Source organism: Notamacropus eugenii, chromosome 5 (genome assembly GCF_028372415.1).
Source record: "Notamacropus eugenii isolate mMacEug1 chromosome 5, mMacEug1.pri_v2, whole genome shotgun sequence".
Classification (NCBI taxonomy): Eukaryota; Metazoa; Chordata; class Mammalia; order Diprotodontia; family Macropodidae; genus Notamacropus; species Notamacropus eugenii.
The window spans coordinates 48,311,858-48,325,940 of NC_092876.1; the positions used below are offsets into that span (position 1 = coordinate 48,311,858).

General features: G+C 45.6%; 1 protein-coding gene across 2 annotated transcripts in view; it reads left to right on the plus strand.

The window, feature by feature from the left end:
• Positions 1–14,083, plus strand: part of LOC140504166 (uncharacterized) — a 67,058-nt gene that overhangs the window by 22,867 nt on the left and 30,108 nt on the right. The gene's annotated exons all lie outside the window — the stretch shown is intronic.

Below are 14,083 nucleotides of genomic sequence, written 5' to 3' on the forward strand. Positions count from 1 at the left end.
ATGTTTTTGAATTCTGTGAGAATTTTCTTAGGATCACAGGTTTAGAGCTGGAAAGTCAGTCAATGAACATGTAAAGAAGTGCCTACTATGTGCCACACTCTGTGCTAAGGATACAAAAAAATGAAAAAGAAAAGCAGGACCTTAGTGGCTGGCTAGCATAACCCTCATCTTTACAGCTGGGGTCTTGAGACTTGCCCCAGGTTTGTACCAGATATTAGGTGGTAGAGCCAGGATTAGAACCCAGATCTTGTCTTCAAATCTAGTGCTTGTCCTACTCTTCTGTATTGCCTCTCTAGTCCTGGAGATTACCCTGCCCATATCTTCCTTGTAACCTAGTTATTTACTTATAAACCCCTTGAGGACAGGGAGAGTTTTTTGGCTCTGTCTTCTTGTAGCTTTGGTGCCCTGCACACAGTAGGTGCTTAATAAACGCTCCCTATAAGTGCCCCATGCAGTCACAAAAGTATGTGATGAAATTTATTTAAAAACCTCAGCACATACGAAATGAGTGCATCTGGGAGAAGAGAAAGCTTGGGGACCACTTCAAAATGCTAGGAGATCCACTTGACATTTCTCATCGTGTCTGCTCCGTGTTGTGGGGGAGCTGCCCCGGGCCTGTTCTAGGCCCTCTCAAAGTGGTTCAAGGGCTTGGAGGAGCCTTGGAGGGGCCCTTCCCACCTTCCTTTCCCCCTCTTCACCCCCCCCCCCCCCCCCCCCCCCCCGCCATGTGTGCTGGAATTCCCCTCTCAAGCTGGGCTGGGGCCTGCTGTGGCTGCTCTCGCTGCCTGGGCACACACTCCCTGCTTTCTCAATGTCCAGAGGGAAAAACATCCCAGCTATGTTGCCTTCCTTAGCTCCTCTCCAAAAGGAAAGGGGGGCGGCGGGGGGGTAGCTGAGGACAGGGGAGGCTGGAGCACTTCCCCAACCTACAATGATAGCTTTCTGTCTCGGAAATCAGAAATCCTCAAAGTGAAAATGAAACCTTCTGTGGGCGTCTCTCGGGGGAAGACAGACCAGGTACAGGGAGGATTTGGGGTATTTTAAAAAATGTGCTCTGTTTTCTTTGCTGGAGTCTTCCTTAATCTTCTAAAATAAATCTCCTGTGAATGCTGCTGAAATCTAGGGTTTGGGGCTTGTGGTAGGAGATGGGAAGGACCTCAAAGGTATCCCTGTTGGCCAAGGCCCTCACTTTCTAGAGGAAGGTGCTGAGGCCTTGAGGGACCCCTTCTTGTCTAGTCTGCTCATCTTATGGAGGAAGGGAAGCTGCCTTATAGAGGGAGAGACTTCACACCCAGCTGCAACCTTTAACAGAAGAAGGGAAACTGAGGCCTCCAAAGAGGGGGACACTTGTTACCAGTCCCCTTCCCCTTTGTAGAGGGGGGAAAATAGAGATGAGAGACTCCTTACTGATCTCCCACTCTCCTAGTTTTATAGAGATGGGAAACATTGCAGAAAAAAAGGCGAAAACCAACCTAGAACCTGTTCTTTCATAGAAAAGGAGAAACTGAACCCCAAAGAGAGGGAAACTTTTCACTTATTTCCCATTTTGTAGAGGAGGGGAAAGAGGGGGAGACTTTTCTTTGTAGAGGAAGAATCTCCCTTGTAGAAGGGGGAGACTTCTCACTGAACCCCCTTTATAGAGGGGGAGACTTTTCACTGAACCCGCCTGTATCAAGGGGGAGACTTCTCACTGAATCCCTGACCCTTTTCAGAGTAAGGGTAAAAACTGAGACCTCTAGCCCAACCTCCATATTGTTGTAGAAGGAGGGTAAACTGAGGCTTACAGAGGTGGTGCCAGAAGGACTCCATAAATAGGAGATAACAGCTGGGATGCCCAGCCAGGTCCTTTCCCCTCTCAGTCCCGTGCTTGTCCATGACTCCGCTGACTCATCTTCTGGGAAGTGATGGACTTTTTAGTCAGTTTCCTCCCCCCACCCCTCCTTTGTCCATCCCTCCACTTACGGAGGCGCCACCCCCAGTGATAACAGTCCTGTGCTACTTTTGATCCTCTGGGCCAGGATTCGTGGGACTGAGAGGCTGTGCAGCTTGGGTGCTTGGCCAGTGGCCTTGCTGAGTCATTGTGGGAGAGCCCAGATGGCAGAGGGTGAGTCAGCAGGGGAGGCAGAGATGCTTCCCCTCCCCCCAGCTCCTTATAGAGGAAGGACCCTCAGCTCCAGCGGTGAGGATGTGAGTTGTTTGTTGTGCAGTGGAGTCTGGCTCTTTGTGACCCCATATGGGATAAAATTGTAGTTGAATAGTAAATACTAGCTAGCATTTATGTACCACTTCAAGGTCTGCTAAGCCCTTGCAAGAGCCTAGGAGGTAGGTTGCTTGGTGTTAATCATGCCCATTTTGGGGGTGGCAGGCTAGGTGGTACAGCAGTGGATAGCGTACCAGCCCAGGAGACAGGAACACCTGAATTCAAATTCAGCCTCAGACACTTAACTAGCTGTGTGATCCTGGGCAAGTCACTTAACCCCAATATTGCCTTAGGGGAAAAATCATCCCATTTTACATGTGAGCAAACTGAGGCTTGCCCAGGATCACATGACTAGTAAATACTTAGGATCTGAACTCGAGTCTTCCTGACTCTTAAGTCCAGCGCCTGTCCACTGTATCACCTAGCTGCCTATAAATACATAAAAACATTAGGCTCTAAGTTCATCCTCTGCGGCTCCACCAAGCACATCCTCATTACGACTCCAGTAAGAGAGGGCATCAGGGGATGCCAGGTACTATCTCCTGCTCCCTGGTGCCCTTTGCTCGCTTTCTGTTTTGAAATTTCTTGGGTTCCAGGTAACTTGGAAATGAGTCTTCAGTTGGTGCTAGCTAGTAAAAATTCTTATTGTTAAGTTTTTATTAAACAGTATTATGTCTTAGCAGATATTTGGTGTGCTACGTTGTTGGCCAGGAATGTGGGGCTGTCATCCTCTGAGGGTCTTTTGAGTCCACTCTGGGATCGTAGACACTCGCGAATCTTCAGAAAGGTTCCCCCACCTACGATGTAGTGTTAATGACAGTAATAGAATGCAAGCCGATAGAACAGAGGCTGCTTGAGAGCAGAGTTTGTCTCATTCCTTGTATCATATTGACATTGCCTAGCACAGTATCTAGCACATAGTAGGTGCTTTTAGTAAATGTTTCTTGTTTGGCTTTGGTGTGACACAGCATGCCTTTGCATGGGCTGAGTGCACCTTGCCTGAAATGTACCTCCTTCTTGGCTGCAGCTTTTGGAGCCCCTCATTTCCTTCAGAAACTGTTCCCTACTCGAGATCTTTCCCCTTCTCCCTTTCAACATGACCAATATTAAGCAATTAAATACAATTTATATATGATTTACATATTAAAATATAGTTCGAGTTTATTAGAAAGTTGGTTACATCATAATGGTTAGCGAGCTGGCTTCCAATCCTTGTAGATCATGCTTCCGACTGGCTATGGGACCCTCAGAAAGTCACTTTGGCTTGAGTAAAACTGAGTTACAGAGAGGGGACCAACCTGCATTGGCAGAGGGAGCTTGCTCATCTGGGAGTTTCTTGTGATAATTAACAGGTCTGCGCCACCACTCCCCCGATATCATAATAGCTATTATTATGGTTTCCATGCAGCTCTGAGTCTGTTAGGGGCTTCTTCTCCCCACAGCCCCTGCGCCACAGACTGGGGAGCTGGACCAGTAGCTGGTGAACTCAGATGGCTAGGGAGTGCTCCTTGGATACTCTGGGTATCAGTTGGCCATGGGTGGGACTGGGAACTCCTGCCAGGTCCCTCCTGGTACCTCTGGGTGCCCTTTAGGGTGAAGGTGTGTGGATGGTACTGAGGGCAGGGACTGTCTTTTGCCTTTTTTTTTTTTTTTTTGTAGCACAGTGCCTCGCATATCATAGGTGCTTAATAAATGCTTATTGATTGCTAGAAAAAAACCTGACTGCCAGTAGGACCAGAGGATCTGCTTCTTATACAAAGGACAGCTTGAGTAGATGGCAAGCTTCCTCCCCCCTACCCCCCACCACCTGCCTCTTCTTTCCCTTTCCTCCCTGCCCCCCCACACCTCCGGTAAGATCAGCAGCAGCAGGCCTGGGAAGGAAAACATAGGTATCTTGGCCGTCCCAGCCTGCTGGACTGGTCATGCTCTCTTTGGCTCAAGGTTCAGTGCTCAGAAATCAAACCCAGCCTGCCCCCTGACCCTGGGCGATGACTTCAGTGGGACCACTCTGTTCTTCCTCTCAGCTCTACCAGGGAGTTGAAAGCAGGGACCTTGACTGACCTCAGAGGCCTCTGGGTTCCTGTCCAAACAGCTCCTCATCCCAGCTGGCCTTGCTGGCTGTCCTGGGGATTCATCAGGTGCTGGATTTCAGTCCAGAGCAAAGCGACTTAGAGGCTCCAACTTTTTCCTTAATTTTCCTGTAGTCTCTTGAAAACTACCCAACCAAACTACTGTTCCCCTCTCCTCCCAGGGACTGGTGGATGCATTATGTTGACACCTTTTTTTTTTTCTGAAGAATTAAGAAGGGACATGTAGTACAGCAGGAGCTCTGCGCTTGACATAGGGAGAGACTGACATTCAGTAGCCATGTGACTTTGGATAAATCACTTTAACCTCTCTGTGGTCCTTAGTCTTCCCATCTATTATAAGGGGAAGAGCCACACAGATATTCCCCATTTTGGTAGGATTATAAATTGAGAGTCAGAAGGCTAGATAACTTTACTGGTTCACTAAGCCAAGTCTCTTCCCCCCATTTTACAGATAAGGAAACTGAGGCCCAGGAGGATGCTTGCCCCCAGGGTCATATAGCTAGAAACTATCTCAATCAGGATTTGAACCTGATTCCTAAGACCAGCACCACTACCATTTTATCATACTGCCTTTCATAATTCTTATATTTCAGTTCAACACACATTAAGCTCCTAGTGCATGCCAGGCAGTGAAGAAAAAAAATAACACAAACCTGCCAAAAATCTAAGCCATGAGTGGGGAGCCTGCATCCTCCAGGCCCCATGTGGCCCTCTAGGTCCTCAGGTGTGGCCCTTTGAATCCATATTTCACAGAACAAATCCTCTTAATAAAAGGATTTGTTCAGTAAAACTTGGACTCAGTCAAAAGGCCACACTCAAGGATCTAGATAAGTGGCCTCAAGGCCACAGGTTCCCCACCCTTGATCTAAGCATTCCCTGCTTTCAAAGAGCTTACATTTGAAGGAAGGGAGGAGACATGACCTGCACCCAGATCAAGTAAATATAAAGTCATATAAAGTCATTTCAAGACAGGGAGAATGTTAACTCTTAGGAAGGCTGAGGATGCATGTTGTTTGTTTGGTAGCCACCGAGCCTGTGTCCTGAGGGTCGGGGAGAGGGACATTTCCAGACATGGGTGCGAAGGCCCAGGAGGAAAATGTGGTGAGGAAATGGAGTGCGTAATTTTTGTTAGTATTATTTATTTGTAGGATTTATTCTTCCTGGTTAGATTCAAGGAATATAATCCCAGCAAGTCTCCCTCAGGCCTTAGGGGACAATGGAACCATTTTGATCAGGGCCATTGTTTGGGGGTAATTATATTTTTTTTTGTTAAGTTTCTAGACATCACCCAAGGTTACTGGAAAAGCATGTCCCGGCCGGGAGCCATCATTCATGGCCGTGAATCCAGGGGGATTCATTGCTGACCGTTTACACGGCATGACAGGAAACCAGGCTGGGCAGACAGTGACCACATGCCTCGCTAATGAGATTGGGTGTTCCATGACTAGCCAGGTGTCTAGCGGGGGACACGTTGGGGCTCATTTCCCTCTTTCTCAGCAGGTAGGGGAAATGCGGGGTTTGTTCTGGGAAACTTGTCTTCGTAGGTGGATGGTGCTTCCTCGCGGAGTCTCTGAGATAGCATGGAATGAGTGGGCCATTCAATCCCCTCTCTCCTCCTCTGCTGGTTTGTGGTCCAGGCTTAAAATGGGAAATGGGGATGGAGGGGTGAGGGCCTAGAAGACATTTCTCTTGTGCAGAGGAAAAGAACTTATGGTCTCAGAAACCCAGCTTGTCAGTATAACCTTGGGTCAGCCCAGCTCTGAGTTTGAGGGGAATCCCTGTTTGGACCTTGACTTTTCCTATGTAAATTGAAAGGGGTTGGATTAAACTCTCTCCAAAGCTGCATCCCCTTCTGAGTCCTGTGATTCTATCGTGGGGGTGGGGGGGTAGGCTTCTCCATTTGTCTGTCTCTAAACTCCTGTCTAGCTCTAATTCTGAATTAGGAAAAGACACTTTTCTCTGCTAGAGTGTTTGATTAGTGGATTCCCCCCCTCCCCAGCCCCTTGCTCATTTTTTAGAGTGCCCCAGATTCTGTCCAAGTAGATCCTTGGGTACAAGGAGTAAATGCGTGTTTCCTTCTTGGGATGGAGATTTCATGGAGGGTGAGGAGTGGCGGATCAAGATGCGGCTCTCTTCCGGCCCCAGATGCAGTCTGCTGGGGACTCTTACCCCTCTCTAGCTCAGAGAGCTTCATTTTTTTCTCCCACCCTCTTTCTCTCACTCTTCCTTTTTTCCTCCACTTTCCCGCCTTTTCCTCTTTTAATTTCATACTCCTATTTCCCCTCACTCTGCCTTTGCCCTGGCTGTGCCTTGAATGCCCTCCCTCTCCGTTCCTCATTCTCACAGACGGCCTTCACCTCTCTCCTAGCAGCTGTTCATAGGTGCTTAATAAATGTTTGCTGACTTGACCAGCAGCCTCCCTCTCAAACTACCTTGTACTTGCCTGCTTTGTATTTATTCACTTTATGTTGTGTGGAGTCAAATTAACAACATGCACATGTGTGTACTGGGCACTGAAGATAAATATTGGGGATATAAAGAAAGAAAAAGATAGCCCCTGCCTGCAGCTTACCGTCTGATGTGGGAGGCACTGTGCAATTATGTTTACACGCATACACACGGATTTTTTAATATATATTATATATGTATTTTATATACTTTTACAAATATATTTATATGTGTGTTGATGTCAGCAACTATGCTACTATGGTAGCATACCATATGTTATTATATATACTATATATGTACAAACTTATATATATACATATATACACACACACATATGTGTGCATGTTTACATGTTCATAAAAAGGTTGGTTCTGTAACTCAGTCAAAAGACCACACTCAAGGACCTAGAAAGCCACATATGGCCTCAAGGCTACAGCTTCCCCACCTCTGCACTAAGATTTAGGAGGACTGAGAAAGGTCTCTTGCTGAAGGTGAAATCAAAGCTAAATCTTAAAGGGAGCCAGGGAAGCAGGGAGCCAGAGAGGAAGAGAAGGGAGAATATTCCAGGCATGAGGGACCACCCATGAAAATGTCTAGAGTAAGGGATGGACTGTCTTGTGCAGGAAGCAGCCAAGGAGGCCAGTATTTGGGATTGGAGAGTATGTAAGCAGGCTGGCTTGTCAGGCATGGGTTTGATATTGAATCCCAGAAAGAATTGGGAGCCACTGGGGTTGATTGCTGTGGTGGGACCTTTGGTGGCTGAAGGGAAGAGGGAAATTGGAGAAGGGACCAGAGGTGGGCAGACCCCCCAACAGCCCTTGCAATGATCCAAGCATAACTATGGGGTGCAGAAGAGAAGTCAACTAAAAGCAGAATCCCTAGACCCAGGCAGCAGATTGGACATGAGGGAGTGGTGAGAGGGAGGAGGTAAAGATGAGGCCTGGGAGGAGGGTGGTGGCCTTGTCACAGCAACAGGAAAGTTAAGAAGAGGGAAGGGGGTAAAGGTCATGAGTTCCATTTTGAATGTGTGACATTAGGACATGGTTGGAGATGTCCAGTAGGAGAAGCCAGAAGAGAGTCTGAGAGTCACCATCGTAGAGGTGTTCATTGACCTATGTCCTTACTGTTTCCCCCATTAGAATAAAAATGCCACACAGTAGGAGTCATCCTTCATACTTGTAGCCACACTGTGTGGCACATAGGTCTTTAATCAATACCTGTTGGTCAATTGTTCCACAGAGTCCTCCTTCAGGTACAGCAACAAATCTGGCCTCCAGGCTCTCTTTCAGTGAGTTTGGGGTGGGAAGCCAGAATATCCATACAGAATAATAAAAATCACAGATGCTTATTAAATGTTTATTGACTCAGAGCAAGACAAGACCATGGGAATCTCACCTAGGTTAAACTCCCTTCTCTTATAGATGAGGAAATGGGGTGGGATGCGGAATAGAAAGCTGCTTTGTCCATGTTTATCCAGGGTAGGCCGTCCTAGAACTGGAATTCGAACTTGGGTCCTCAGAGCTCTTTCCAATCTACTTTTGCTAGATCAGAGTGAAGGAGGAACTCTCAGGAGCAGGTGAATCCTGGCTCTCCTACTTCTTACTTCATCACTAGTGGCCTTCTTTAGAGGACTTTGGAATATTTCCCTTCTGTTCAGATCCTCCCTGTGGTACTTGATAAGTGTGTGACCCTGAGCATGCCAGTGACTTGTCTGAGCCTTAGTTTCCTCATCTGTAAAACAAGGGAACTAGACTAGATGACCTCTAAGGACCTTTCCAGTTTTCTAGATCTACAGTCCTATAAACTGATAGAATGTCAGATTCCTGAGGACAGGTGGTTTGATTTCTGACTTTGTCTCTCCAGCCCCGAGTACGGTGTTTGGTGTTCAGTGATGGGCCTCGATCAGAAAAGCCCATTTTTCCTGCTCTGAATCCTACACACTGAATATGTGAGGAAGTCTGAGGGCAAAGCTCGCTCGCAAGGCCTATGACTTAAAACCAATCCCCAGCTTCATCCTCACTGGCTCTGTCCCTGGAGGCCTGCAGATGGGGGGGGATGGGGAGGAGGGAGGGCTTGGAGACTCTAGTTGGTTTTTATGGGATTCTCTTAGTTCCGAGCAGGGTGGCCACTGCCCTTTGTCAAGGAGGAAGTGTCTGGGGTGGGGCAGGGAGGGATGTCTGTGAGACTGGGCCTCTCCCGCCTACCCCCTGGTGCTCTCCTTTCAAGGGTCTAGCTCTGGACTCAGATCCTCATAACAATTGCCTTTGTGAGGATGCTCTGGGATAGGGAGTTGGTACTGGGGGAGGGGGAATGAATGGAGCAAGTGGCTCCTGGGAAATGTCCATCAGCCTCTCTCCCCTTCCCCTTTCCCCTCCTTCTCTCCCTTCCCCCCTCCTCTCTCTCTGTGTCTCTCTTTCCCTCTCTGTCCTTTTCCGTACCTCCTCCTCTCTTGCCTTGCACAACTGTCTCTCCTTGTCTTTGTTGGGAAAGCTTATTCTTGTTTCCCGACTCCCTCCTCTGAGTAAAAGGAGGAATTAGCATCCTTCCCTCTCACCTTTTCTTGGGCTGAGATCTCAAATGATTTTTGGTACTGGACAAATGGTCAGGTCCTGAAGCTTGTAGAATGGGTTCTAGAGACTGACCTAGGGCCTGAAAAAGACAAGATTCTGGGTCTGGAGTCTGACTCTCCCTGTCCTCTCCTCCAACAACAAATGGGTCAGGCTAGATGCCCCTGAGGTTCCACACAGCTCTGGTTCTAGCCTCCAGGGATCTCTAAGACCTCTTGTCAGACAGACTGATGATTGAGGTGCTTTCTGAGATCTGTTCTCATCCAGGTCTCCAGTGACCAGGAGATGCCCAATTTTGTGTCTTAGTCTTGAGGCTTCTTAGGGTCTCCCAACTGTATATATTTCACTGGCTATTCTCCATGCCTGATACATTCTCCTGCCTCACCCCCACCACTTGACTTCCTTTTAGTTTCAGCCAAAATCTTCTACAAAAAACCTTTCTCCTTAACATGTTTTCTCTTCTGTGGATCTTGAATGGACATGGCTGTCGTCTTCTTTATTGGAATGGAAGTGCTTAGGGCAGGGACAATTTTTGCCTTTCTTTTTGCCTTTCCTACAGTGTCTAGGAAGAACTTAATTAATATGTGCTTGTTAACCAACTAACTGGATTTTGGAGCAAAGTACCATCTTTTCGTTCCTACCCACCTCTTTTACTATGCTCATCTCTTGGAGCAAAAGCAAAAGGTTTCTTCCCTCTTTGGAGGGGTTCGGTAGTGATTGGCTGATCCTGACCGTTTTCTTCTACCATCCTGGGGTGTAAGTATTAGAAGGGACCTCAGAGGCCATCTAGTCTAACACGTACCTGTCCAGGACCCCATCCTACCACATGCCCAACATTCATTGAGCCTCTTACTGAAAGACTCCCAAAGAAAGAAAACCCACCCTGGGTCTGGGCAACCCATCCCACTTTGGGAAACCTCTCACTGTTAGGCAGTTGCCCTAACATCTGTATCAGTGCTTGGTATCTCCAGCACCTGGCATAGTGCCTGGTAGGTGCTCAATAAATGCTTATTGATTCTCTGTAGCTCTGATGAGATCATTCATTCAACAAGCCATTTATTAAGCATCTACTACATGTATCAGATATTACACTAGGTGCTCAGGATGCCAAGAGAGAAATGAAACAGCTCTTACCCTCAAGGAAAAAAAAATAACTCCTTAAACATCAGAATTGGTCCAAGTGGGAGCTAATGGCTCCATGAAACATCAAGAAACAATAAAACACAGTCAAGACTGAAAAAAATAGAAGAAAATGTAAAATACCTCATGAGAAAAACAACTGATTTGAAAAACAGATCCAGAAGAGGTAATTTACGGAAAGCCATGACCAAAAACAAAGAGCCTAAGTATCATATTTCAAGAAATTATAAAAGAAAATTGCCCAGATATCTTAGAAACAGGGGGCAAAGTAGAAATTTGAAAGAATCCAGCCATCACCTCCTGAAAGAGATACCAAATGAGAACCCCAGGAATATTATAGTCAAATTCTGGAACTCCCAGGTCAAGGAGGATATACTGGAAGCAACTAGAAAGAAATGGTTCAAATACCAGAGAGCCACATTCAGGCTCATACCGAATTTAGCAGCTACCATGGTAAAGGAGTGAAGGGTTTGGAACATGATATTCTGGAAGGCAAATGAGTTAAGATTACAAAAAAGAATAACTTACCCAGCAAAACTGAGTTTAATCCTTCAGGGGGAAATGGATATTTGATGAAACAGAGAACTTTCAAGCATTCCTTATGAAAGGACCAGAGCTGAATACAAAATTTGTATTTGTGTCTGTATATTCAGAATATATTAAGCAACAGAGCTAAGTATTGGAACCCATATCTTTCTGACTCCAGATCCCAGTACAATGCTGCCTGCTTCCTCTAATTTAGGGCTCTGTTGATAAGTTCAGTGGGGTGAAAAATACCCCAACTCTCCTCCCTGTTAGTAAGTTCCTCAACCCTTTCGCTATCCTGATGGAAGACTCCCTCATCTGTCTCCAGGAGCACATTTGAGGGGCTTGACCTGTTTTAAATTGTGTTGGTGGGTGGGCTCAGGGCTCTTTCCTCACTGGGAACTTCTTATTTTCATCACTGGTGTTTTTGAGGCCATAGTCTCAAAATATGTACTGAGATTTCCAAATAAAAAATGTTGGCATGACTATAGGTATGCCTCAAATTGTAATTTGGGTCTTTGGAAAACCAACAGAAACCTGGCAGCCAAAGCACCATTAGATCAATAATTTTGATTATCTGGTGCTCCCCCCTCCCCTTTTAGAGGATTCCCCCCTCCTAACAATTACAATAATAATAAGCACCTAGTTTTGCAAAGCATTTTACGAATACCTAATTTGATTCTTGCAACAACCCTGCTATTATAATCTTATTTTACAGTTGAGTAAACTGAGGCTGAGAGGCTTACTCGCCCCAAGTGTCTGAGGCAGGATTTTCACACAGGTCTTCCTGACCGCCACTTTCAGCCTTCCTCTCCCCCTTGTCATTTTTATATTTTCAATCCCTAATCTTTTAATGGAAGGCATTTAGTCAGGTGACTCAAATTTGAATCTAGACTCTGCCATTTAATGTCAATTTCATTTAATGTCCCTGGGCCTCAGTTTCCTTTTTCTGTAAAATGACCCCTCAGGCTCTAAATCTGAACATATAAATTTATTTAAAGTAATTTAACCTCTGTAGTTCTGATTTTCTTCATCTATAGAATGGAAGAAGGGTTAGGATTTGATGGTCTCTTCAGTTCTGGCTTCAAGATTTGGAACCAGAATGGATCTTAGAGGTCACCTAGTCCAAACTACATTCTATTAATTACAGTTGTTACAGAAACTAAGGTCCGTAGAGAGGGAAGGGGATTTGCCCAGGGTCATATACCTAGTAAGTGGAATTTGAACTGGGCTCTTCTGACTCCACATTCAACTCTCAAATGTAGCTTCCTCTGCAAAACCCCAAAACAGAAACCCAGAGGGGAACTCAGTGTCTGGAATGCAGACTGAGAAAAGCAGCCATCTAATTACAGCTACCAGAATATACCCACCTTTCCCCTCCCCCACGCCCCTCAAACAAAAAAGAAAGCAGACCAAAAAAAGACTGTCCCTCTCCTGGTATTTTAGTCTGCAGAGGCGTCCTGGCTAGTAGATGGGAAGCACTTGGATTCTTTAAGTTTTCATTGACTCAGTTTTTGATGGCCACATCCCTTGTTCTATTATTGGTGTGGGGTTTTTTGGGGGGGAGGGGGGAGCAGGAAGTTTCAGCCTTGAAAACACAAAAAATGGGTGCTGAAAGGAATTCAGAATCCTCAAGAGGGCACAGAGCAGGTACTGGGTGAATGCTGTTATCCATTATTGCTAGAGCCAGGAGGAACTAATGATACCCCTATCCTCCTGCCCCCTTGTTTGGCATGTTTTGAGACAGTAGGATGTCCTTGTGCCTGTATTTACATTTGCCCCCTCCAAAACCTTTGTTCTTTAGTCCTGTTCTCATTAGCTCTAACTGGGATTCTAAGGGCACCAAAATGAGGGAACTTTGCAATCTGACCAAAGCCAAGAGACTTTTGATTTAAACATGGCAGAGATGAGAGTCTTAGCAAAGGCACCTTGGGGTAGAGGAAAGAACATTTGGCCCTTGGAGTCAACAAGGGCCCTGGGTTTGAATCCTGTCTTTGACACTTAGCTAGGTGGCCTTGGACAATTCACTTATTGGTTTTTCTCATCTATAGATTGGGGAGAATAGTACCCATTTAATATTCATTTTATGTGGTGCTCCACACCGATAGTGCCCCAAATTCTGCAAAGTGGGGAGAAGGACCTTCTCACATTTCTTCTCTGGGTCTGAGCTTCAGCCATGATTGTATAATTTTCAATGTGGATTTTTGTTGTTTTCCTTCATTTTGCATCAGTTCGAGATAGTCTTTTCATATTTTTCTGTATTCCTCATCGTCATTGTCTCTTTCTGCTCAGTAACTTTTCAGTTGCCTTTGTGAGCTGCAGCTTCTTTAGCCATTCCTTGAATCTACTTTATTTCCCATTGTTTGCTACTGTTAAAAGTGCTGCTGTAGTCCATCCTCAGCATCTGCAGGTTTAACTTTCGTGACTTCAAGTATGTGCGTGACTTTACCAATATCCTCATTTTCACTTTTGAGTTGTCAGTGGTGAAGCACGACGCATACAAGTTTGTGGAGTGGCTGGTGTCCTAGTAGGCACTTGACTAATCTCATTCATTCTAAATTGTAAAGAGCTCCCTGTACATTCATTGAATAGTTTTGTTTTCCTTTAAAACTCGAGTGTTGTGTTGTTGTTAGACCCCAAAGGTAGTGCAGGTTCTTTGGACTATAAGCCTAAGGAAGCAAAGTCAGCAATGTGGCTTAGTGGGGGGAAAAAAAGGTGTTAGATAAACTTTGAGCCAGAATGTCTGCAGGCTCTGTCGGCCAGGAGTTAGTGTTAATGAATCCACGATTCATTTTATCTGCAAAAAGGAAGAAACTATTTATGTTACTGCAGATCTCATGTATTATGAAAAATGAATATTGTATGAAATCAGTGGGGTTTTTAAAAATTGAGATATTAGCACTAAAGGTCACAGAATTCTGGGGAATCGTTAGTGAGAAAAATGTTTTGCATATTACTAATTTTATTTTGTGTGCTGCCTTTTATGGGTTATTTTATGGTTGCTATGTAGGAAAAGTGCATATTATCAGAATTAATGGTTTGTTGTAAAGAATTGTATTTTCAGCAACTTCTTGTGAAAGATTATAGTTTTTGGTGGTCACTGGAGCCTAATC